Source organism: Delphinapterus leucas, unplaced genomic scaffold (assembly GCF_059928025.1).
Source record: "Delphinapterus leucas isolate spDelLeu-1000000601 "Yukka" unplaced genomic scaffold, BTC_Dleu_Yukka2 spDelLeu_asBTCV2_sq25, whole genome shotgun sequence".
Lineage (NCBI taxonomy): Eukaryota > Metazoa > Chordata > Mammalia > Artiodactyla > Monodontidae > Delphinapterus > Delphinapterus leucas.
In genome coordinates this window covers 2,751,823-2,775,126 of record NW_028322234.1, presented here as the reverse complement: position 1 = coordinate 2,775,126, position 23,304 = coordinate 2,751,823, and the positions used below count along the sequence as shown (strand labels likewise).

Sequence of the window (23,304 nt, the reverse complement as noted above, 5' to 3'; positions counted from 1 at the left end):
ATGACATACTGTGATATACACCCTGTTGTCATATAGTTCACTCTGTTTGGGTCAGTGGGGTAAGAACAAACACCCTAGGAAGCCACACTTCCAACTGAAACTTCACCTTTGTATGAAAGAGAAAGAGCTGTTTCTTCCTCATAAACTTCACTGCCATTTTCTGGAACACATGGCATATAAATCCAGGATCATCACGAGCATGAGAGTTATGTTTGCAATTCAGTTACAGCTCTAGCCAAAACCTTGACATTCAGAAGGCTCCACAAAGTCAAAGTCCAGGAAACCAGAAAATAATTTAACCCCTTTTGCCAGAACACTCTTCCTAAACCTTAATATAATCATGGACTATTAATCCCACTGCTGGGAAGCTTTCTTTTTAAACTACCACACCTGGAATCTAATGATAATGATGATGTTCCTACTCTATTGCACCTACTACTGATAATAATACATTTATTGATCGATTACTACTACTAAATATTTTACTAAGCATTGAGTATACATTTTCTCACTTAATCATCAAGTAACCCTATAAGATAAATGCTAATGTTATCAACGTTTCATGGAAAAGGAAATTGAAGCATAGTAAAGTGAACTCAGTTGCCCAAGGCCACCCAACGTGTGAGCAGTGGTATTGTGTTTGAACTCAGATAGCTTCAACCCACAGCCTGTACTCTTAACCACTGTGTACACTGTCCTCTTTTGTACTACGGCAATGCCTTTCTCGGTTTACTCATCTTAACTGCCCAATTGATAGCAAGTTCCTGAGGGCAAGAATCAAGTCTTAGTCATATTTTATCTGTATAACCAATAATGAAGTGCCTGGTAAAAGCATGTTTGGTGCTATGTAAATAGACATTACATAAACCCATGATGGGATGAACTGTATAAGTCACTTCTCCTTCCTGGTAATATCCTTAACAGGAAGGTGAGGTGATTACAGTAGGTAGTCAGAAATATCCGTTTCAGCTCTGAAATTCAATTATTCTCTGACCTCTACTACCTTTTTTTAAAAAAAAAAAAAAACCCTTCACCCTTAACATTTTTTGAAATTTATTTTATTTATTTTTGGCTGTGTTGGGTCTTCGTTGCTGCGGGCGGGCTTTCCCTAGTTGGGGCGAGTGGGAGTTACTCTGCCTTGCAGTGCATGGGCTCCTCATTGCAGTGGCTTCTCTTGTTGAGAAGCATGGGCTGTAGGTATGTGGGCTTCAGCAGTTGTGGCACGTGGGCTCAGTAGTTGTGGCTCACGGGCTCTAGAGCACAGGCTCCATAGTTGTGGTGCACGGGCTTAGTTGCTCTGCGACACGTGGGATCTTCCCGGACCAGGGATCGAATCCATGTCCCCTGCATGGGTAGGCGGATTCTTAACCACTGCACCACCAGGGAAGTTCTGACCTGTACTACCTCTAAGTGAGGCAGGAACTGAGAATTTTCATTGCCTTACCCCTAGACTAGAAAATAAGATGTTTCATAGGGTTGTACTGAGACTGGCTTCTCCTCTTAGCATTGGGATTTCCTGTGCTACTTTAATGAAAGAGTTCATTCTCTACAGATCCTTGAGAGTCACTCAGTTGAAAGAGTCAGTCACACCTTTGTTCCTAGAGATTGGGGGAGAAACAGAAAATTCCTCAAGGCCCACAGGGCTTGGCAGTTCTTAGGGGAGACAGAGATCAAGGTTGGGATGCCATTATCACTCTTTGGGTCTCTTTGGTCCTCAGGAACGACCCATTCAAGACCTCCTCATCACAAGGTAAGAGAAATGAGAAGCTGAAGCTCCTTTTGCAAGGTGGCAAAATGAACTCCACATTTTATAGCCTAGTTCTTGGAATTTGATGTATAAATGCTGTGGAATGTTGAGTCGGCTTTAGGAGGGAGATGATCTACCTCTGCTACCTAGTTTAATTTTGCTTTTTGTGGGGGGAGGAGAAGAGGAGGGAGGTATTAAGTTCATTGCCAAGCAAAATTACTCAGCACAACCCTCCCTATTTGAGCTCTCACAAATGAGAGGCATGGATCTCTGCCTCAGATTCTCTGCTCCACTTAGGTGTCAGAGACATCACATCAAAGCCTTTTACTTTTCCTCTCAGAAATGCTTGTATTTTTCCCCTGTGACATCTACTGACTACTCTCTCATATAATTTACCTGGACTTCCTGGGTTGTAATGTTTTACTATTTCCCCAGCAATGACTTTAGAAAAGCATTTTGTTACCTACAGGACACAGTTCATGCCCTCCTTTTCTTACTTATAGTCTTGCCAAGTTGTCTGTAAAATGAGTCATTTCCCTTACTCACTAACATGGTAAAATGAAAGTTGCCATCTTTGGCAGGGAAGGAAAATAGCCTAAAAGGGTAGAAACCGTGTTTGACTAAAGGGTTAATATATGGCAGTTTGACACTACAGATATTTAAACATTTTCCCTGTCTGTAACCACAAGTATTATATTACATTCCTATTGGATCTGCCTACAGTAGTACTTGGCTCTCTTTTCTTCATGTGTTAAATATACATTTCCTTTATAGCTAACAGTTTGGTCAACTCCTGGAATTTATATCTCTTCTATGAGCCTCACTGCTCTGTGATTTCCTGGGGACCACTCCTAGACTCATCTTACTACTCATCCTAGTGGACCCTTGTAAATATTGACCCTTGGTATCTGTCATTACAGTGATGATCGACACAAGCAGGCACTTCTGCGAGCCTGCCAAGACGACTCATTCTCCCAGGGTTACCCAACTGCCTTGCTCACATTGGATGTTGGCCAATTTCCTCCAAATCAATGTGGGAGAGCACCAAACTTCTATTTTTTGTCCCTCCTTTGTTCTTTGACAACAGCGTCTAATGACCACTCTCCCTCCTCTGTTTCCATGGCTAGTAACCCTGAGGTCACTTTGACTCAGATTCTTTCTTTGAGATGAACATTAGTCAGACTGTTAGGAATTCATGTATGTATAGCTTGGCAAAGAGGTATATAGAACATTGGAATGACAGTCACACACCGTCCTGGGCTTTTGGTTTCCCTTATTGCTTTCAGTCTGCCTCACTGTGTGGAAACACTGAGCTCCCTGCTTCTTTCTAACCTTCAATGGTTTGGTATCTTTGATTGCTTAGTCTCCTTATAAGATCTGAATCCACAAATCTCCTCTTTTACACCTGTCATGAAGAATTACAGCATTTTTGAAACATGCAAATAGTCTCTTTACTGCTTGGCCTCCTTCCAAACCTCTACCTTCCTTTCTTCCATTTATTCATTAGACATTTATTGAGCACCTATTATGAACTGGTATTGTTCCACATACTGTAGCTAACTTGTTCTACAAAAGAAATGAGATTCCTGGTGCTTATATTTCTGGAAGGCAGGGAAAGGAGGGACCAGAAAAAAGAATAAACTATAAACAAGATAACCATTGAAGAGATGAATTAACTAACAGCAATTATAAGGGGTAAATGTAATAGAGAGTGACTGGGGGCGGTAGGACTATCAAAGAAGATTTACGAGTTCAGATGAAATGATCCTGAGAAGGAAGGGAGGAGTTCCATATTTGAAAGAATCTAAGATAGTAAATCTTAGAAGTTCTTATCACAAGAAAAATAAATTGTTTGTAACTGTGTAAGGTGACAGAGGGTAACTAGACTTATTATAGTGATCACTTAGCGGTGTATACAAATACTGAACTATTAGGTCATACACTTGCAACTAACACTGTACGTCAGCTTTACCTCAATAACAAAAGGAGTTAGTCATGTGACCAATGTTTTACAATAAGAACATATTTTGGGCAAAGGGAACAGCATACTCTGTGATGGGAAAAACTTAGCCAGACAAAAGAACAGAAATAATGCAATAAAAATGGTTGAACCAAGCATAAGAGCAGGAAGGCATTGCATCTCACCCATATTACCAAAGGTTAAACAAAGAATTAGTAACAATAAAGATGACACTGATCATTTACTTCTTCTATTCATTTGTTTCAGTGACACGTGAAGGAACTCAGCTTAACCCATTAGACACTGAACCAAAAATCTGTGAGACTGCAATCAGGCAACCAATTCAGTACATCTGGTTCTGTTATGTTACCTCAGCCTGTCCTTCCTTTCCAACTTTCTTTCATAAGAATATATCTTTGAATTCTACAGAAACATGAGTGTGGGATATAGCATAACACCAAATTTTGAGAATTAGGAGATAGAAATATATGCATATGTGTTCCAAGAAACAAGCACAAGACTATTTAGAGTTATGCTATTCATATCAGTCAGACGAACAAATGCCATTTATTCTAAAATGGATTAATTTTAGAATACTTACAGTAGAATAAATTGTGATACATTCATACAATAGAATGAAAATGACCAAGGTAATGCTACAAAAAAGAACATGAATTACTATCACAAATGTTGAGTTGTGTGAAAGAAGATAGACATAAAGGCATATACACTACTACAAATCAGTTTATCTGAAGTTAAAAGTACATTTTAAAACATCATTTTTGTTTGTTTTTGCGGTACGCGGGCCTCTCACCGCCGCGGCCTCTCCCGCCACGGAGCACAGGCTCTGGACGCGCAGGCTCAGCGGCCATGGCTCACGGGCCCAGCCGCTCTGCGGCACGCGGGATCCCGCCGGACCGGGGCACGAACCTGCGTCCCCCGCATCAGCAGACGGACCCCCAACCACTGCGCCACCAGGGAAGCCCTAAAAAACATCATTTTTGAATGCATGTGAATGTGTAAAACTATAAAGAAAAGCTAAATTATAATCATGACCCTCAGAAGAAGGGCAGTAGGGAGGGGGGAAGGAATGGAGTCAGAAGTAGGCTGGGCTGCTCAGCAAATCTGGGAAGCAAGCAATTATCCATTTCTTGACCTGAGTGGCATTACATACGTGTCTTTTTTCTTTTTTTTTTTGATAAATCAGTGACCTACATATCTTTTATTATAGACTCATCCTTAAGGATACTAAATTTCACAATAAAAATTGGTTAAAAGTAGAGAATAACATAGTTCCTAGTGTACACTAAATATTCCATTCATTTAAAAAGATGGTATTATTAGTTTGGATAAGACATTTCTCCTTACCTGGAGAAGGATTAGGTGAAATGTTTTCTAAATACCCTCATAGCTCAAAGGAAAAAAAAAAAAAACACACCTATTTTAAGAAACAGTTTAGGGACTTCCCTGGTGGCATAGCAGTTAAGAATCTGCCTGCTAATGCAGGGGACATGGGTTCCATCCCTGGTCCAGGAAGATCCCACATGCCGCGGAGCAACTAAGCCCATGCACCACAACTACCGAGCCTGCGCCCTAGAGCCCGTGAGCCACAACTACTGAAGCCCGTGCACCTAGAGCCCGTGCTGCACAACAAGAGAAGCCACCGCAATGAGAAGCACGCACACCGCAATGAAGAGTAGCCCCTGCTCGCTGCAACTAGAGAAAGCCTGCGCGTAGCAAGGAAGACCCAACGCAGCCACACATACATACATAAATACATAAATATACATATATATATATTTATATATATATAAAAGAAAGAAACAGTTTAACCTACTGAGTCTACTAGCCTACTCTGTACACAGTTCCCTCGGTGTAACATGAAATCCAGATTTATGTTTGTACAAACTAACATTTGGAAATAAGCATTAATAAATTAAAAAATATAATTCATCATTGCTAGAGTAATTTAGATCTTACTGTGTGTTCCATAGCCATTGAATTTCTATTTTGCCTTTCTTTACATGTGCATAACTAATAGACTCATTGCAATAGTTTATGTCTGTTTGCCCTGCTACTTTAACAACTGAATGGAGGTAGGGCCCTTTCTTGTTTTAATGACTGTAGAATCCTTGGAATCTGCAGTACTATGTGGCACACAGCGGGCAGTGAAGAGTGTTCTGTGGTTCCACTGATTCAAGTTATCCTATCACAGGGCTCACGGTACTTTTAGAAGTGAAAAGTAATACTAGCTGTTAGAACAGATGCACGCAAAAAAAAAAAAAAAAAAGAACAGATGCACGCAAATTCTCAGTGACGGATAGTAGCTTTACTGGCAGGGTGTGAAACAGTGGTGCTCCTGTGTCACTAGTGATGGGGGCACAATGAGAAATCCTGGCAGAGCCTCCATCACCAGCGACACACAGGAGCACCACCGTTCCAGACCCTGCCAGTAAAACTATTATTAACTATTACAGTTTGGTTGAGCCTGCAAAAACTACTCAATTGACTTTTTTCACCCAGCCTTATACACCCTTCCCCACCAGAAAGCAGGTGAAGGAAAGATATTGAATCGGCATTTGAAAGGACTTCACTTCTCTCCTTTCCAAGCCACCCTTCAGTGTGACCAATATCAGTGATTACTTTATGTTATGAAACTAGAGAGTAAACATTTAATTTATGTTTTTGTTTGGTTGTGAAGACGTAGATGTACACACACACACATACACACACACAAAGAGAAAGAGAAAGAGAGAGCGAGAGAGTACTTGCAAGAGTGTTTTAGAGAATGTCTCAAAACATTCAACATTCAAAACAGAGAACAGTTCTGCTGGAAGATTAATATTCATTCTCACATAGTGCTGGGTAAGTTTGAAATTAAAACCTCAATTCCTTGATTCATATCAATAAAGGGATATTTCCAAGAAGCTCTTTTTCACATCAAAACCTTAATTTGTCAAAGCAAACAATGTCCTTCTTTTTGCAAATGCTTATTACCTTTTCAGACTATTCCTAAACTGCACATTCTTTCTTATTAAAAGTCAGCTACAGATATGTTGGCCATTCAAGACAGATGCTGAAATTTTAAATTTTCTAATAGGTTACCTTCAAGTGCTGAGTGATCACCAAGAACTGGAAATGGTGGATAATCTGCCTCTGTGATTCCAGACTAGAGCTCACAGAACCTTTGGGTAATCAACATATAGAACAGCATCACAGCACTGGGGTGGTTTAAACATGGACAAACTGGCATAGGTAATGTGGTTGAGAATCAAATCACTGAAGTACTGGAGATTAAACAGAATTAATGAATATTATGCTGCAGTCTCCATAAATGAGCCAACAAATATGCAGCAAAATCCTGAACTGCAGCCTTGAAATAAGGAGCTTAATGTAATTCCATGTTTATTGGTTTGCCTAGAAACTAACTTAGAAGGGGGTTGGGCAGGCAGGACTACAAAACGTGAAGGGTTCATAGGTTTAATAAGGAAATTATTAACTCTGAACTGCGTGGCGATGTGAGATATAAGTTCTCCAGTGGTCTCCTCTTCCACAAGCCCCTTAATATATTAGAAGGCAAGGTTAGAGGGCATGCAGAGAGGTTGCTATACAATGACAGAGCAGTGCTTAGGGCTCCAGACAATCATGGACAGCAAATGTCATCATATTCAAACCTGCCGTCATTGCAGCCAGAGATTATCTCCCCTTCTTGACAAACTGCATCTGTGGGTAAAGCTTGCTTATTGATTTTTCCTAAAATATCTTTCTCGAAACATACCGCTTAGGACTTGGTTATTACATGAGAAATTTCACCAGTTAATTAGATTACTAAGGATGCTAAACATTTAAAAAAGGACAGGTAGGGGATGGGAGAGAGGGTTAGAAGACAGTTGAATAGCTCTTATGATAAGAAAATTAACAGGCTGTGAAATGGGGCATGTGACTTCATTCAAAAGCCTTTTGGAAGAGGAGGGATTAGTTTTTAAGTTTTAATTGCAAACCACAATGTCTTAAGGAGTCACTGATATCACTCATGTCAGAATCCCTGTCGTTAGTTCAGCTTCTTGTTTTTATTCAGATATAGAAACTGAAGAGCTGATGCCCAGGTGGCGATTGAAGAGGTATCATTTTAGCATTTCCTCTAAAACCATTAAGATTTACTCTCACTTTTAGCCCTCTCACTTTTAGCACAGTGCACACGCAGTGCACATGCAGTGCACACACAGGAGACATCGTGCTTTAGCATCTTAGCTTGAAAGAGCTGCTCAGGGAGGACATATTTTCTCCTAATTATTCTTGACAGGTATTAGGTCAGATTAATTATTTTAAAATTCACCTGAACAACAGCGTCTTTGCTAATTACTTCAGGGCATATACGTAATTCATTTACAACAGGGAAAAAAGGAAAAGACTAGGGGAGAATTCAAACCCTGACCCCTTTGGTGGACAATGCATAAAAAGAGGTCCCTTTGTGACCTAAAAGGGGGCATAGGGAGCAGAGAGTATCTGGAGCCTTTACTTCAGAACGAGGATAAATGTTTCTTTATATAAATATCCCTATTTATATATTTATGTGTTTTAAAGTATCCATATTTAAATTATTTTTAAAGATACATTTGAAACTAGTTTAGAACATATATGTCAGAGTAAGACAGTGAGTGGTTAAGAACATGAATTTTAGAGAAAAGATTTTCCCAGCTCAACCTCTTGCAAGCTTTGCGACCTTGGGCAATGTACATACCTCTTGAAGGTTCAGGTTGTCCTTGTTAAACTAATAATAGCATTTAGCACCTACCTTAAGGCTTGTTGTAAGAATTAAAATATGAGATATGTAAACCACAGCATGTGACAAAGAGTAAGTAATATTTGTTAGGTATTATCATTTCTACAGAAACATAGGAAATTAAATAAATGTTTGCCTAGACACTTTGAAGCTAGTCCTAAAAATTACCTTTAAAATGAATTATACCTGTTGGCTTGAACTGCATTAGAAAAGCCCCTTTAAATTTAGGTTCAAATTTCTACAGGGAAAGATGGATTAAAATATTTCAGTAGACTAAATATCCACTGATATTAAGCAAAAGTCAAAACTGTCCAGGGGCTCTCAGGCTGATAGGAGAGTGTTAGTGCGTATGACTTGTCCAGGCCCTACTCAGGTCTCTGAAAGCATTTCGAAACCATTGATTTGTCAGAGAAGCCCAAAGGAAGATTTTTTATATGAAATCTCCTAATATTTAAATGCTTGCTCAGAGGTTTTTTAATAATCATATGAGACAAACTTATTCTCACATCGGTTTTTATTAACTGAAGAATTCTAGGGTAAATTACGGATTTGGGAACTCATAATCCAGCATTTAGATACATATAAACTGAAGACTAATTTTGCTGAGAAAACAAACTAGGTTCAGCCTCTGTTACAAAGGATCATTTTGATTTCCTTTTCAAATACTAGAATATATTTACAGCTTAAAAATTAGATGGAATAGAAGCCATTAAAATTGATGACATTGAAGGAAGGAAATAGTAGAAATATTTTCCAAATGCAGACCCAAGTTGAAAATACAACTTGTAACACCATCTGCATCAGCGCCATCTATTTTGTTGCCTAACACATATGTTAACATCGTTGTCACTACTTTAATTTACACATCTCTCTTGAAAAACAACTGGATACTGAAGAGAATGCACGCCTCACCAGGCATGTGAGGCAGAAGTCTGGATGGTGCTAATCACATGTGGCCAAGAAGACGCTTTCTTACTTTCCATGAAGGAACTGTGTGTCTTAACACTATCATTAATCTACAAGGACAAAATGTGAATAGAATCCTTTGACTATTTTAGGGTGAAACTCAGCTACTACAGTGAAAAAAAAAGGAAATAAATGTGCTTAGGGTGGGGTGGGAAAAAGAATGCAACTATCTTAAATTGCCAAATGGCTGATTGGAATAATCATCAGGTACTGGCCATTCCTGGTGTTGTGTCTTCTCTTCTCCAGAGTAACAAACGCTCGTGAGATACTGAGTCTGAGGAGGTCACAGATGCCCACATTTCTCCTCATTGAGGAGGTAGCTGAGTTGGTTGGATGTGAATAAAATGCTCAGAAACAGAATAATTAGAACAATAACAAGACTTCCCTGGTGGTGCAGTGGTTAAGAATCCACCTGCCAATGCAGGGGACAGGGGTTCGAGCCCTGGTCCGGGAAGATCCCACATGTCGCAGAGCAACTAAGCCCGTACACCACAACTACTGAGCCTGCGCTCTAGAGCCCGCGAGCCACAACTACTGAAGCCCACAAGCCTGAAGCCCGTGCTCCACAACAAGAGAAGCCACCGCAATGAGAAGCCCACGCACGGCAACGAAGAGTAACCCTGGCTCGCCACAACTAGAGAAAGCCTGCGTGCAGCAACTCAGACCCAACGCAGCCAAAGATAAATAGCTAAATTAATTAATTTTAAAAAATAAAATAAAATAACAACAGGCGCCCTATTATCTTTGCGGAAATGAAAGAGGCAAACAGATTTTCGCTCATTCTGTTTTTGTTTCTCAGGGGTAAATAAGCGGTAGCTGGCTTTGGGTAAGAGCTAGCTTTCCAGAGTGAGGAGGCTCACCCGAGAAAAGGCTAAGCTTTTCAGTAAAAAGGAGATTTAAGCTTCTTTTACTTCACAGCCTAATGTTTTTGTTAAACTCTATTACAGTACCTAGGTCCCCAAATAATTTTGGGTTGAGTTATAGGAGCAGAAGGGGTAATAGGTCAAGAGTTATGAGGGTGTTTTCTCATGTAAATGGTGGTTTGATATTGTTGGTATGATACATATATTTACCTCGTTGTGTTATGATTAATACAGAGAGAGTGTATAGGGCGGTAATACTGTCTTAGCCCCTGTGAGGATAATAGTGATATTGGACTAGAAGAAAGATATTACTACAAATAGTTCTCTGATTAAGTTGATTGTTGGGGGCAGGGCTAGGTCTGTAAGATTTACTAGTAGTCATCATGTTGCCATTAGTGGAAGAAATGTTTGTAGACCACGGACTAAAATTATGTTTCAGCTATGAACACGCTGATAATTTGAATTTGCCAGGCAAAATAATATAGACGATGTGAGGCTGTGGGTGATTATTAGGGTCCTAGTTCCTATGGAACTTGAAGGTGTTTGGGTAAGAAGAGCTACTATGACAAGTGACACGTGCTTAACGGAGGCGCATGTGATGAGCTAGTTTAAGTCTGTTTTGTGCAAGCAGATTGAGCTCATTATAATTACTCCTTAGAAGGACAATATAAGGAATGGGTACCCTACATACTTTGCTAGGGGTTTCAGGATTATTGTGATTCGTAGCCACCATGTTTGCGTTGTAGGGCTGCAAGAATCATAGATCAGGCGATAAGGGCTTCTACGTGCATTTTTGACATCATAGGTGTAACCCATAAAGGGGTATTTTTACTATAAAAGCCACTTTACACACTAATCGTGTGAAAATATGGGATCAAAAGTTAGATATTGTTTGGGCTCAGTACTGCATTGTTAAAAAGTTTAGCGAGCCTGTAGTATTTTGGATAGACATTAGTGCAACTAGAAGTGGAAGGGATGCCACTAGTGAGTAAAATAAAAAAGTAGAGTCCTGCATTAAGCCGTTCTGTTTGGTTTCCTCATCAAGTAATAATAACTAATGTTGGGACTTGTGTTGCTTCAAATCAGCTGTAGAATGGAATCATTTCCATGGCCTTGAATGTTAAGATTAAGAATATATGTAGTATGATTAATATAGTAATAGACAGTTTGTTTGCTTTTTTCCCAAGCCAGTGATTCTTTAGGTAGCTGGAATTGCCTAGCTCTGAGTGTTAGTGGTAAGAGTCATGCCGTTCGAGTTGGTAAAGGTGCTGACAGAGGGTCAGAGAAGATTAAAGTTAAGGCTGCTGTTAGAAAGGTAAAGACTAACAAAACTAATTAGTATGCTGTAGGTTGTGGTGTGAATTCAAATTATATTGCTTTTCGATAAACGTGTTAGTGGCATGAATATAATAGTTAGAACAGTAATTTTAACACTGGAGAAGGTTTGTATTTCGATGCAATCAGTGCCATAGGTGTTTGATAATATTCCTAGCAGGGATAACCTAGCGCAGCTTTTCAGGTTATGAATATTAGTCAGATGACGAGTATTATGCTAGCTAGAGTGAAATGGACATTTAGAATTATTAGGGTTGCTATAATGAATAATGATAATATTATTTCTTCCTGACATAGCAGAGAAGATATTAAGTGAGATCAATAAATTAATAGCCCTATAAGGGAAACTGTGAATGCTGGAATAATATTTATGTAGACAAAAGATACTCAGTAATTATGAGTTTAATCATAGTTTAACGAGACAAAATCATTTGTTTTCATTTAAACTAATTATCATATTTGTGTCATTCTGATCCCTTTTGAGTTCACTCACAGGCTATACTTACTGCTAGTAGTGAGATCAGGATTAGTGCTATGATGAGTATTGTTTTTAGGTTGCTAGTTTGGACTGCTCAGGGCAGGGGCCGAAGGGGGGCAATTTCTCTCGATCAAGGGGAGAAATGTAACGGCTACCAGGAAAATCTTTATGGAAAATCCTATGGGGTCAAATCCGCATTTGTAAGGACTTGATTCTTCTGTATCTGTCTTTAGTCGGGGAAGTCAGAATTCGCTAAGTACAAGTAGTGAAGCTAGTACTATGTTTGTGGTTAATGCTATACGGTTTATTATTCTTTTCAGATTGTACTAATTGACTGGAAGACAACTAATTGATACTAAAAGAACACACCCTCAACTCCATTTCACTGTACAGTAGAAACTAACACAACATTGTAAAACAACTCTACCCCAATAAAAGAAAAAACAGAATAGACCCTCATCAATAAATGGGGATGTATAGAAACAGCCATACTATGTCTACAAAGTGTATCAGGCAGTGGCTTCAAATCTGAAATGATTTGAAACTGTAGTTGGCACAGGCAGCAGACAATGAGGAAAAGTAGAGCCAATGATCACGTGTAGGCCATGGAAACCTTTGGTTATGAAGACTGTTGACCTGTGTACTCCATCTGAGATTGTAAAAGCTGTTTCATAATATTCTGAGGCTTGCAGTAGTGTAAAGTAAACTAGGGAGATTGTAATCAAAAGAGCTTGAGGAATATGCTTACAATTTCCTTCTATCAAGCTGTCATGAGCTTGGGTAATAGGTACTCCAGAGGCCAGTAAGACAGGTGTTGAAAAGTGGTACTTCTAATGGATTTAGGGGGTGAATGCCTGTTGGTGGTTAGCAACCACCTAGTTCAAGTGTAAGGGCAAGACTTGAGTGATGAAAACCTCAGAAGAAGCCTATAAAAAAGAGAACCTCTGAAATAATAAACAGAATTATGCCATATCAACATCCTTTTTGAATGAAACTGGTGTGTGATGGCCTTGAAAAGTGCTTTCCCTGGTGATGTCTCATCATCATTGACATATTGTTAACATACTAGTTAATCAGCCCGAGGATAATAAAAAAGTTGAGTTAAAATGGAATCATATGACTAGATGGGATGCTAAGAGAAGGGCTAAGAGGGCTCCTGTAAGAGGTCAGGGACGAGGATTTACTATATGATACGCATGGGTTTGGTGAGTCATTAGGTGTCATTGTGTAGGTAGAGGCTCACTCACAGGGTGAGCACGTAAGCTTGAATAAGGGCTACTGCATATTCGAGAAAAGTGAGAAGAACAAGACTAATAAATATAATGAGGGCTGTGGGAGGATTCATGCTTAATAGGGAAAGGGATGCTCCTCTGATTAGGTGAATTAACAGGTGACCGGCTGTGATACTGTCTGTTAGTCATAGGGCTAGGGCTGTTCGTTGGATAAATAAGCTAATAGTTTCAATAATTACTAGCATAGGGATAAGAGGGATTGGTGCCCCGGGTGATAGAAAGCGGCCTACAGATGCTTTTGCTTTATGGCAGAAGCCAGTGATCACAGTGCCTTCTCATAAAGGGACCACTGTGCCTAAGGTTATTGAAAGTTGTGTAGGGGCGCAAATGAGTTCAGTAAGAGGCCTAGTAAGTTTGTTGGCCAATGAATAAGGGACATAAGGATTAATGTTCTGGTTTGTCCTTTATAGTTCTGGATGTTCATTATTTGTTCTGACATAAGCTGAAGAAGTCATTGTTAAAGAGAAATTATGTGGTTATTAATCAGTCAGTTGAGTGCGGGGGAAAAATACCTGGAAACATAATAATTAAAAATAACAACAGTCAGCCCTAGTATCGTTGGGGTAATAAAAGAAACAAATAGATTTTTGTTCATTCTGTTTTTGTTTCTCAAGGGTTAAATAAGAGGTAGCTTTTTTTCTCGGTGAGAGCTAGCTTTCTAGAATGGAAAAGCTCAAAGAGAAGAAAGCTAGCTTTATCAATATCAGTATCAATATCAATACTTTGTACATAATCTTTGTATTTCTTGTATCAACCATCTGTAACTGATATTATCATTGCCACTGGCAGGGCCAGCACATCAAGGAGTCAAGATGTGGGGTCTGGGTGAAAAAGATACAGATGAAAATCTTTAACATAGACCATCTGAGATCTTTGCCTACCTCATAAAACTGTTTCAGCATTAAATTTTACATAAGAAATATTTTAGCAATGTCTTGATATATAGTTACTCTAAAATAATAGAGGATGTTATTGTTGGTATGGTTGTGGCTTTTATCTTTATCAAATAAAACCCAGTCCTAAATTTAAAGAGGTTCCAATTGAAATAGAGAACATTAACATGGAATGCAAGCAAATGAGAACCAGAAAAAAAAATATCATGAATAAAATTTCATTGTAGGATTTGACTACATTATTGATTGTTTTTATCATTATGAAATATGAACACCTGCTCTTTCGTGAATGTCAACTCTGGGCTGAACTGTGTTAGGCGCTTTACATACACAATCTCATTTAACCTCACTTAATCACTCTAAGGTAGGTATTACTATAATCGTCGTTGTAAATATGAGGAAATTGAGCTTAAATGAAGTTCAGTATTTTTCTCAAAGTCCCCCGGATGGTGGTGATGCTGAAGCTATGACAGCAGGTATTGATCTCAAGCAGGTAGCAGGGTGTAAGGACTTCCCTCCTTCTGCCCCACTGGACCCCGCAGTACACCATCTAAATTTGTTTGGGCATATTTACACCATCTCTCTACTGTTATGTGTTTGCAAGAAACGATGGAGGTGGAGTGGCAGCTCATGTGATGGAAAGCGTAGAAAAAACTCAGTTCCACGTTTAGCCCCATGGATGTGGACCACCACTAGGGGTCAGGCTAATATTCAGGCATATTTCAGTATTTTTGGGCATAACCATAATGCACAAAACACAAAGCAGCACCTTAATTTGCTCCCCAATATCCAAATGTAAAACAGAACAGCTCTTTGGAAAAGTATTTGGTAGTTTCTTAGAAATTTCGACATAAACTTAACACACAACCCATTCTTTTTATTGCTGAATTGTATAATATATCCATTCATAAGTTGATAAGACGAAAAGCTCCAAAAAAATTAGAGATAAGAGCAGGCCAAGGGTGAGATAAGACTTTGACTCACGCTGTTTCCTTCCTAAAACATTCACCCCTACCCATATCCTGCTGTAGCAACCTCCTCCATCCCTTCTAACTACTTGTAAAAGATTTTGTCTCTGCTTCATGTCTCTTCATCCTCATATCATATTCAACCCTCAACCCACTGCAATCTGGCTTCAGCCCACATTATTCTACTGAAACTATTCTTGCCAACTTTGTTATGACCTCCTTTTTGTTACATGTAGTAGGTGTATTCCAGCCTTTATCTTTACTTCCTGTCTCAACACTTCTGGCCCTGTCGATGATTCCTTCTCTTATATTGATTCTCTTTCCATGTAATTAGTGATATTTTATACTTTTAATTTTCCTTCCACACCTATGGTTACTTCTTCACCAGCCTTCTTTCCGGGTTTCTCCTCCTCTGTCCATCTTTTATGTGCTGATACTACTTAGGCTCCTATGCAAGATCCACTTTTCCTTTTACTTGAAAGTGGGGTCAGAGGATCATCTGCATCAAAATCATGGAACTCTATTTGTCAAGCGTGTAGATTTGTGAGCTACATCCTATAACTACTCAGTAAGACTCTGGAGTTGGTGCCCAGGATTCTGAATTTTATCACACCTCCTGGGTAATTCATCTGACCCCAAAGTTTGAGAATCTCTTCAACATCTTCCTTGGGTAATATCATCCATTCCTAAATGCTCAATTACCATCCACCTGATAAAAGTTCTAAACTTTATATCTCTAGGTCACATCTCATTCCTGAGCTTTAAAATCCACAGGCCCAAATTTCTGCTAGCCATTTCATTTAGAGTCCTACAGAAACATAAAACTTTCTATGCCCCCAAATGATCTCACTACCTTCACTTGCAAACTTCTGTGTTTTCTATCTTTGGAAGTGGAACCAGCCACCACTGCTGCAGATTCCAGAAATCTAATTAGCTTCCCTGACCTCATATTCTCACCCTCCTCTACTTCCAAACAGCTGTGAAGCTCTCTCAATTTAATCTTCTAAAAAATGATGATTCCAGCTACTTCTCTCCATCAACACTTAGTGCTATTCTAGTTGAGGCCAGCATCATGTATCATCTGGAACCACTGTAGCAGATTCCAAAAGAGTCCCTCGGCCTCTAGACTTAGGCTCTCACCTAACCGTGATCTTTTCTTTACACTGAAATGACTTTTCTAAAATGTGAACCTGACCAGGCAGCTTCCTTATTTAAAACCTTACTACAGAATCCCGATGGTCTTAGAAGGATGTTCATGCTTCCATGGTACAACCTCAGCTTACTGCCTCAGTCTTATTTATTATCCCCAGTCCCTGTTTTATCTTTTAAGAATTCTAACTTTTAGTTAAATTTAACTTCTCTTCGAAGAACACCACATCTTCTTTTGTCTCCATACTTTCACATATTATGCTCACTGTGACTGAAAGATTCTTCTCCATCTCTTTGCTTGGCTGAATTCTACTAATACTTCAGGTATCACCTTCCATATCACTTTCCCTGGGAACTCTCTCTGACCAGCCCCCCCACCAAATTCAAATAAGAGGATCCTGCAGTGTGTGATTATAATACGCTGTACCAACCCCATCATAGCACTTATTATCGTGCATTTTAAGCTTCAGTTTACTTAACCTTTCCTGCACTAGACTATAAGTCTAATGGAGGCTGGAACCACGTGACCACAGCTTGGAATGTGCCACTATATATCTACTGAATGATTCAACAGGTGAATGACTTTTTAAAAAATAACCACAATCTAAGAAAAAGTGTTACAATCTTATATTTTCAGCTTTCATATAATCGAATTAAAATCAAGACTGGGAAATTACATTCTAGATCTTTAAATGATAATATGAACATTATTTTAATATAATATTTGAAGTTTTAAGAATACATAAGTATAAATTTATTAATATTTTAGGGAAAAGTATTAGACAGTGTTCACAATTCATAATTTCAGAGCCACCTCAGAATGAGCCATAATAAATTATATAAAATTCTCTTCACATATTTGGATATAAGAAATACCACTATAAGTTTTAAGCTATTTAATATTGTATTCCTATTTAATAGTACCACAAATTGAATAAAGTTCTTATTTAAATAGACATGAAAAAGAGTCTTGTTCAAGGTCTTTTATCCCTGTTTATTCACTTTCTCTGAATGAATGGAATTTGAAAAGCTATAATATACATTCCCTTATTTGAAAACATATTTTCCTCCTCTAAAACTCATTTTTTTACTCTGTAGATTTCAGGATGACCTCTTCACTGGCAATTTCAAGGTACTTCACTTACTTTTGCATGTGGGCTTTTTAAATAGAACCTGACCGCTTTGAACTTTTGTATTTGAAATCCAGAAAGCAAATTCTCCTAGGGTTCCACATTAGGATTCTTCAGCTAGAAGCTAAGACTGGATGTGCATAAAATCAAATATTCAAGCCCTAGAAGTCTGTTCTCATGCCTCCTCACTCAGTGGCCATTCCATAGCAAACTCAGCTCTGGACAGCTCCCTCAGAAATTCACCAAGGTGGGGGAATTCATCATAGATCCAATTCAAGGTGTTGTCACATTGCCACCTCATGACAAATCAGAGCTATGCAACTTCAGAGGACATTGGTATATCCACTGGGATACAGAAATTGATAACAGAGCTGGAAGGTTAATTTTTGCCTTCATATAAATGCTAAACAATTTTTAAAAATGCAAATAATGGAGTTTGGAAGACTGGTTCCTTCACTTACTAGTTGTGTGACCCTAAAGCAAGTAAGATAATGTTTTTTAATGAGCATATATCAAATTAAAAATAAAGTGTGGCTTAAGTATACCACAAATGACATCACACAGGTCCGAAATTGAGTTCTTTTCAAGGGCTGGTTTGTGAATTACATAAGAATATGGGATATAACTCAATATACTAGCATACTCCCTGGTACTGTACACCATTCTGGTTAGCACCAATGGCTCCCAATGACAGGACACCGCACTGCCTGGAAGAAAGTGTCATGATATCAAACAATAGGGCAGAACTCCACCAAGTAATACTGAATACTTTTATTAAGGAAACAGAAAAAGAAAAGAAAATATGAAATAGTGGCAGTTTCTTTGCACAAAAGCTGAGTAAAACTTGTTACCCTCAGGGTAGAAAAGTTTCTTGAATTGGGAAATCATACTCTGAGCTGAGAGTTTGGAACATTTGTTCACAAACCTATTAACTTTTCTATAGCTTCACATTAAACATCGCAACTAGTTTATTCCCATCTGGGCCAGTAGGCCAAATTCTACCCTGAATTTTTCATTCCTATATTCCCTGTGGCTGTTTTTACTGATCTGCACGCTCTTTCTCAACAAAAAGTGGCTTTACTCCTCCCTTTCTAATTTTCAGAAACATCTTTGTCATCCTTATGACCTTTCAGTGAGGGACATTCAGCATAAAGGGGAAAAAAATATGTAAAAGCATCTTTGTGATGGTTGGCAGAAGATGTAAGAGCTGATATCTATGCCCTTGGGTGATTATGTACCCACTGGGGCTCCAGGTTTCTCATCTGCTCATCTGTGAAATCAGGAGAGTGATCATAAATACTATTATAAGTTTTTGTTTCTCTAACAAAGTAACTTTCATATACATTATCTCATTTAATCCTTATAACATCCTTATATCCCTATGAGGCAGATAATACACCCAGCAACATTTCATAATGGTATTATACAAATCCGCAGAGGTGAATATGAATCACTGCGCCAGTCAAAAACTCTCATTTAAGGCTGGAGGGAAGATTACTTGTTAACATGCAACAAATATTTCCTGAGCACCTACTGTGTGTTTACCACTGTATCTACACAATAAGGATGGAGTAATGAACAAGTTAGAACACACCCCTGTCCTTAGCAAGCTTACATACGAGAGTGGAGAAAGACTATAAAGTAGGAAACCAGATAATAAACTAGATGATTTAGAGAGGGACATAGCACCGTGAAGATAATAAAGCAATATACAACTTGGAATGGATTTGAGGCAAATTGTGCCAAAAGCAGATTTTCTTTAAGTGGCTAAAACAAAGTTTAAAAAGCAAGTAACAATAAAAGAAAATGTTTCCGGTACAGGACCAGCAGTACAAAAAAATAGTGTACGAGTACCTGGATAAAACACCCGTTTTGCAATAGTGCAACTTTTAAGTACATATTGTTGACTGTCCACAGTCCATGCAGAGTTACAACTCCACGCTTCAACAACAACATGCTGACAGTTCCTAAAGAAAACTACTTAAAAAAAAAGGCATAACCCAGATGTTCCCTCATTTGACCAACTCCATCTAAGTTTAGATGTGCAGAAGGGCTTATTAGATATATCCAGAGTAAGCCACATGCAGCATGTTACTTGATCAATTTTTCTAAAATAAGGTTTCAGGACAATGACAGTAAGATAAGGGAAGAAAACATGGAGGAATGAAGTCCTAATTACTATACACGCATATTTTTTGACAATAGGGGGAAACCTTTTACAGATAAGTTACAAACAAAGAAAAGTCAAATAAACAATTTTGTACAAGAAATTTAACACGTTCTGTACAATGTGTTCACTTTGCTGTCATCTGTACAAACTCTTCTTAGTTTACTTGGCCATCACCGTCAATATCTGCTTCCCTGACATTTCATCAACCTCTTCATCTGTTAACTTCTCTCCAAGGTTTGTCATCACATGGCGGAGCTCTGCTGCACTAATATAGCCATTACCATCCTCATCAAACACAAGGAATGCTTCTCTAAGTTCTTCTTCACTGTCTGTGTCCTTCATTTTTCTTGCCATCATTGTCAGAAATTCCGGGAAGTCAATTGTGCCGTTACCATCAGCATCCGCCTCATTAATCATGTCCTGTAACTGCTTCTGTGGGATTCTGCCCAACAGACCTCATTACAGTTCCCAACTCCTTTGTTGTTATAGTTCCATCACCATCCTTGTCAAATAGTGAGAAAGCTTCTTTGAATTCTGCAATCTGCTCTTCAGTCAGCTGGTCAGCCATGCTGCAAGCGCTACCGGTCTCCGGGACTCGACTACTCAAGCACTCAGCTCGCTTGCTCCACTCGGACTAATTCTGTTCTGCTACTTTAATAGACTTATTTTATGCCTAACAGAAACTCAATACATGGTTGATGAGTAAATCTCCAATCAGAATTCATCCCTCCGTTACCTCTATGCCTAAGGAACAGAGTCTGAATCTGTTGTAACAATACTCCCTGTGTGGAAGTCTGGAAAGAAAGTAGAAAGATTTTTGACAAGGACAGTGATTGAAGAAAGAAACAGATTTGAGAGATTCCAGAGAAAGAAGCAAGGACCACGATGATGAGGGGGAGGTGAAATTTTGGGGGGATTCTGGGTGGGTGCAATGAGGAAGGAGGAAAGTTCCAGAATGATGGCCAGGTTTGGTGTGAATAAATGGCTAAACTATCAGTTCTCCCAAAAGAGGGTTACCTGGTTTATAATGTTTGACACATCCCTTATCACACAAAAGTGCTCGATTGCTTGAATTGTTTTGAATAGTATGTTTTCATTAGTGCTAATAATGAAAACATAATTAAAAGCATGTTTGTAGTGAGAGGCAATAAGTTCATTCTTGCACATGACAAATTTAAAGTTCTTATGGGACCACTAAGCAAAGAGGTCCCATTGCTTGCTGGATATATACGAATGGAGCAGATGGGAAATAGGGTCTAGATTTGTAGATGTGATGCTGATGAGGTTATTGAAAGCAACACAGTATAAAGAGAATATGTAACCTGAGAAGAGAAGAAGTCAGACATTGGAATATCAACATTTAGTGAAGCGATAGGTAACTATGATGAGAGAGGGGTGGAATAGCCAAAGGTGTAGGAGAAAGACCAGGGCAAACTGGTTTCACAGAATTCAAGGTAGAAAAAAAATCATGTAGAAGAGAGTACTCAACTGTGCATTTCACTGGATATAAATTTTTTATCAATTAAAAAAAACCACTTACCCTCAGACATCCTTTACTAATTTGTTTTGGCCTAGATTGTTTTGCTTCTAGAGATTCTCTGCCTCTGTTGGTATGCTGAAACAGCAGCCTCCAGTGGTTATGGTCATGGAGAACTACGATTTATGGACTAGGAATGGTTTTTTCACATAGTACATGCTCAACGAAGTGAGTTGAACTAAATTAATTGTTCTTCACTCACAAAGAAACAAATGCTTTGCGTGACGCTCTCTTAGGGCAAAGAACATTGGCTTAAAGTGAAGATCCTGGGATTATGCTGGTAAAACAGTCAAGACTGTTTGCTTGAAATACTGATCTACGGTCCAATCGTTGTTTGCTGGCTGCTGTGGCAATCTGAAGCTCACAAGATCAGCATCTTTGCTCTCCCTTCCCCTCAATTTTTGGTTGTTATGGGAGGGACAGCAAGCCAATAGTTATGCTTAGCTCTGAGTATATGATCAATTATTTCTTTCTTCATAGTATGCTTTCTTAAAAAGCCAAAAAGTGCATTTTTACCCTAACAAGGCTTTTAAAAGTTGCTCATAGTGTGCCACTGACAACAATAGTCCTAAATTTCAATTTCTACTCCACCTCTCAGACTTGCTTTATCTTTTTTAGATCTTTTCTTCTCATCTGATGAGAACATGTTTTTCCAGACCTCAAGAATCTTGAGAACTCCACTGAGTCCACACCACCAGGCACTGGGGTCTTGCAGAGGCGCACAGTTACTAAACAGTTGCTGACCCTTCCTTATAGCTCTCTATCACTTTCTTGTTTCCACTCGTCTGACTTTGGAGCTCTCTTGAAAGCCCATCTCCCTTAAGCTACTTTAAGCCCCTCTCAATTCCACCCAACATTTTTCAATGGCTCCCTGCTTCCTTAATCTCTACTTCCCATCTATTCCCCTGGTAAAATTTAGCTTCTCTAAATTCTTCACTTATGTTTTGCATTGACATGCCTTATGTCCAGTCATTTCAGTGAAAGGAAATATCCTAAAAGGGAAGGATTCACCAAGAAGAATGAGGACCATTGATGGATTATACTTTTGCGTGTGTCTTTGAAATTCCAAATTCATCTTCATTTTCAGCACGTGGTTATATCATATGATGAAGTGAAATATCAATATGTTAAAAAATATAATTTTGTATTTGTGACGAAATCTAATTTATTGAAGCTATATTTCTATACACACACACACAAAAATGGCTATGTTCACAGTTCCCTAAATCTACCATATTTTAGAAATGTAAACATTTTTATATTGGTAGCTACATTACCCCACTGTTTTACTTATTTTACTTAAAAAAAAAAGAAAATATTTGCCTTCTTGTTAAAGGAAAGCTATGTAAGGAAAAAAACGTTACTTTAAAACTATAAAAAGATATATCAGAAGAAAAAGAAGTATGAGAGGCATCTAGGAATTTCAGAGTTCTCTCATGGGCATGGTGAAGTGAACACTACAATCAAGTTAGAGTTCTACCACATACTATTCCTATGTTTCTGGAAAAGTCATGGAGTCTATATTCATGATCCATAGGGACGCTGTCAGAACCGACAAGATAACCTACCTAAAATTGCTGTGTGCTCTTATGTTCTCCCAGAATTGTAGTGAATGGGAATTATTTGGATTGTGTGGAAACAAGTATATAAAGCAAGCTCCAGAAGAATTCTGTTTTCTTTGTTTTTCTGATCAGGTTCGATACTATGATCAGATGCATTATATAACCTCTAAATGCTCTTGTCCACTGTAGAATATAACTAAGTACTTCTATTCAAAACCAAGTCATGTTACCCATCTGACTATAATAACTCACACACTGGGTTGGCCAAAAGTTCCTTCGGGTTTTTCCGTGGATGTTACAAAAAACCCAAAGGAACTTTCTGGCCAACCCAATAGTTTGAATTGAAAAATCTTTGGATTAGAATGCCTACGTGCCAATAGCTCTAGCCATTGGTGTTGACATATAAAATGAAGGTAAATGCAGCATCTTTCTTACACATTTCACTACTGCTTAGCAAATGGCCCACAAAAG

The 23,304-nt window shown here is 38.6% G+C and overlaps 1 long non-coding RNA gene and 1 pseudogene across 4 annotated transcripts in view; both read right to left on the bottom strand.

The window, feature by feature from the left end:
- Positions 1–23,304, bottom strand: part of LOC149744023 (uncharacterized) — a 68,872-nt gene that overhangs the window by 17,998 nt on the left and 27,570 nt on the right. The gene's annotated exons all lie outside the window — the stretch shown is intronic.
- Positions 12,513–21,224, bottom strand: LOC149744024 (calmodulin pseudogene; annotated as a pseudogene).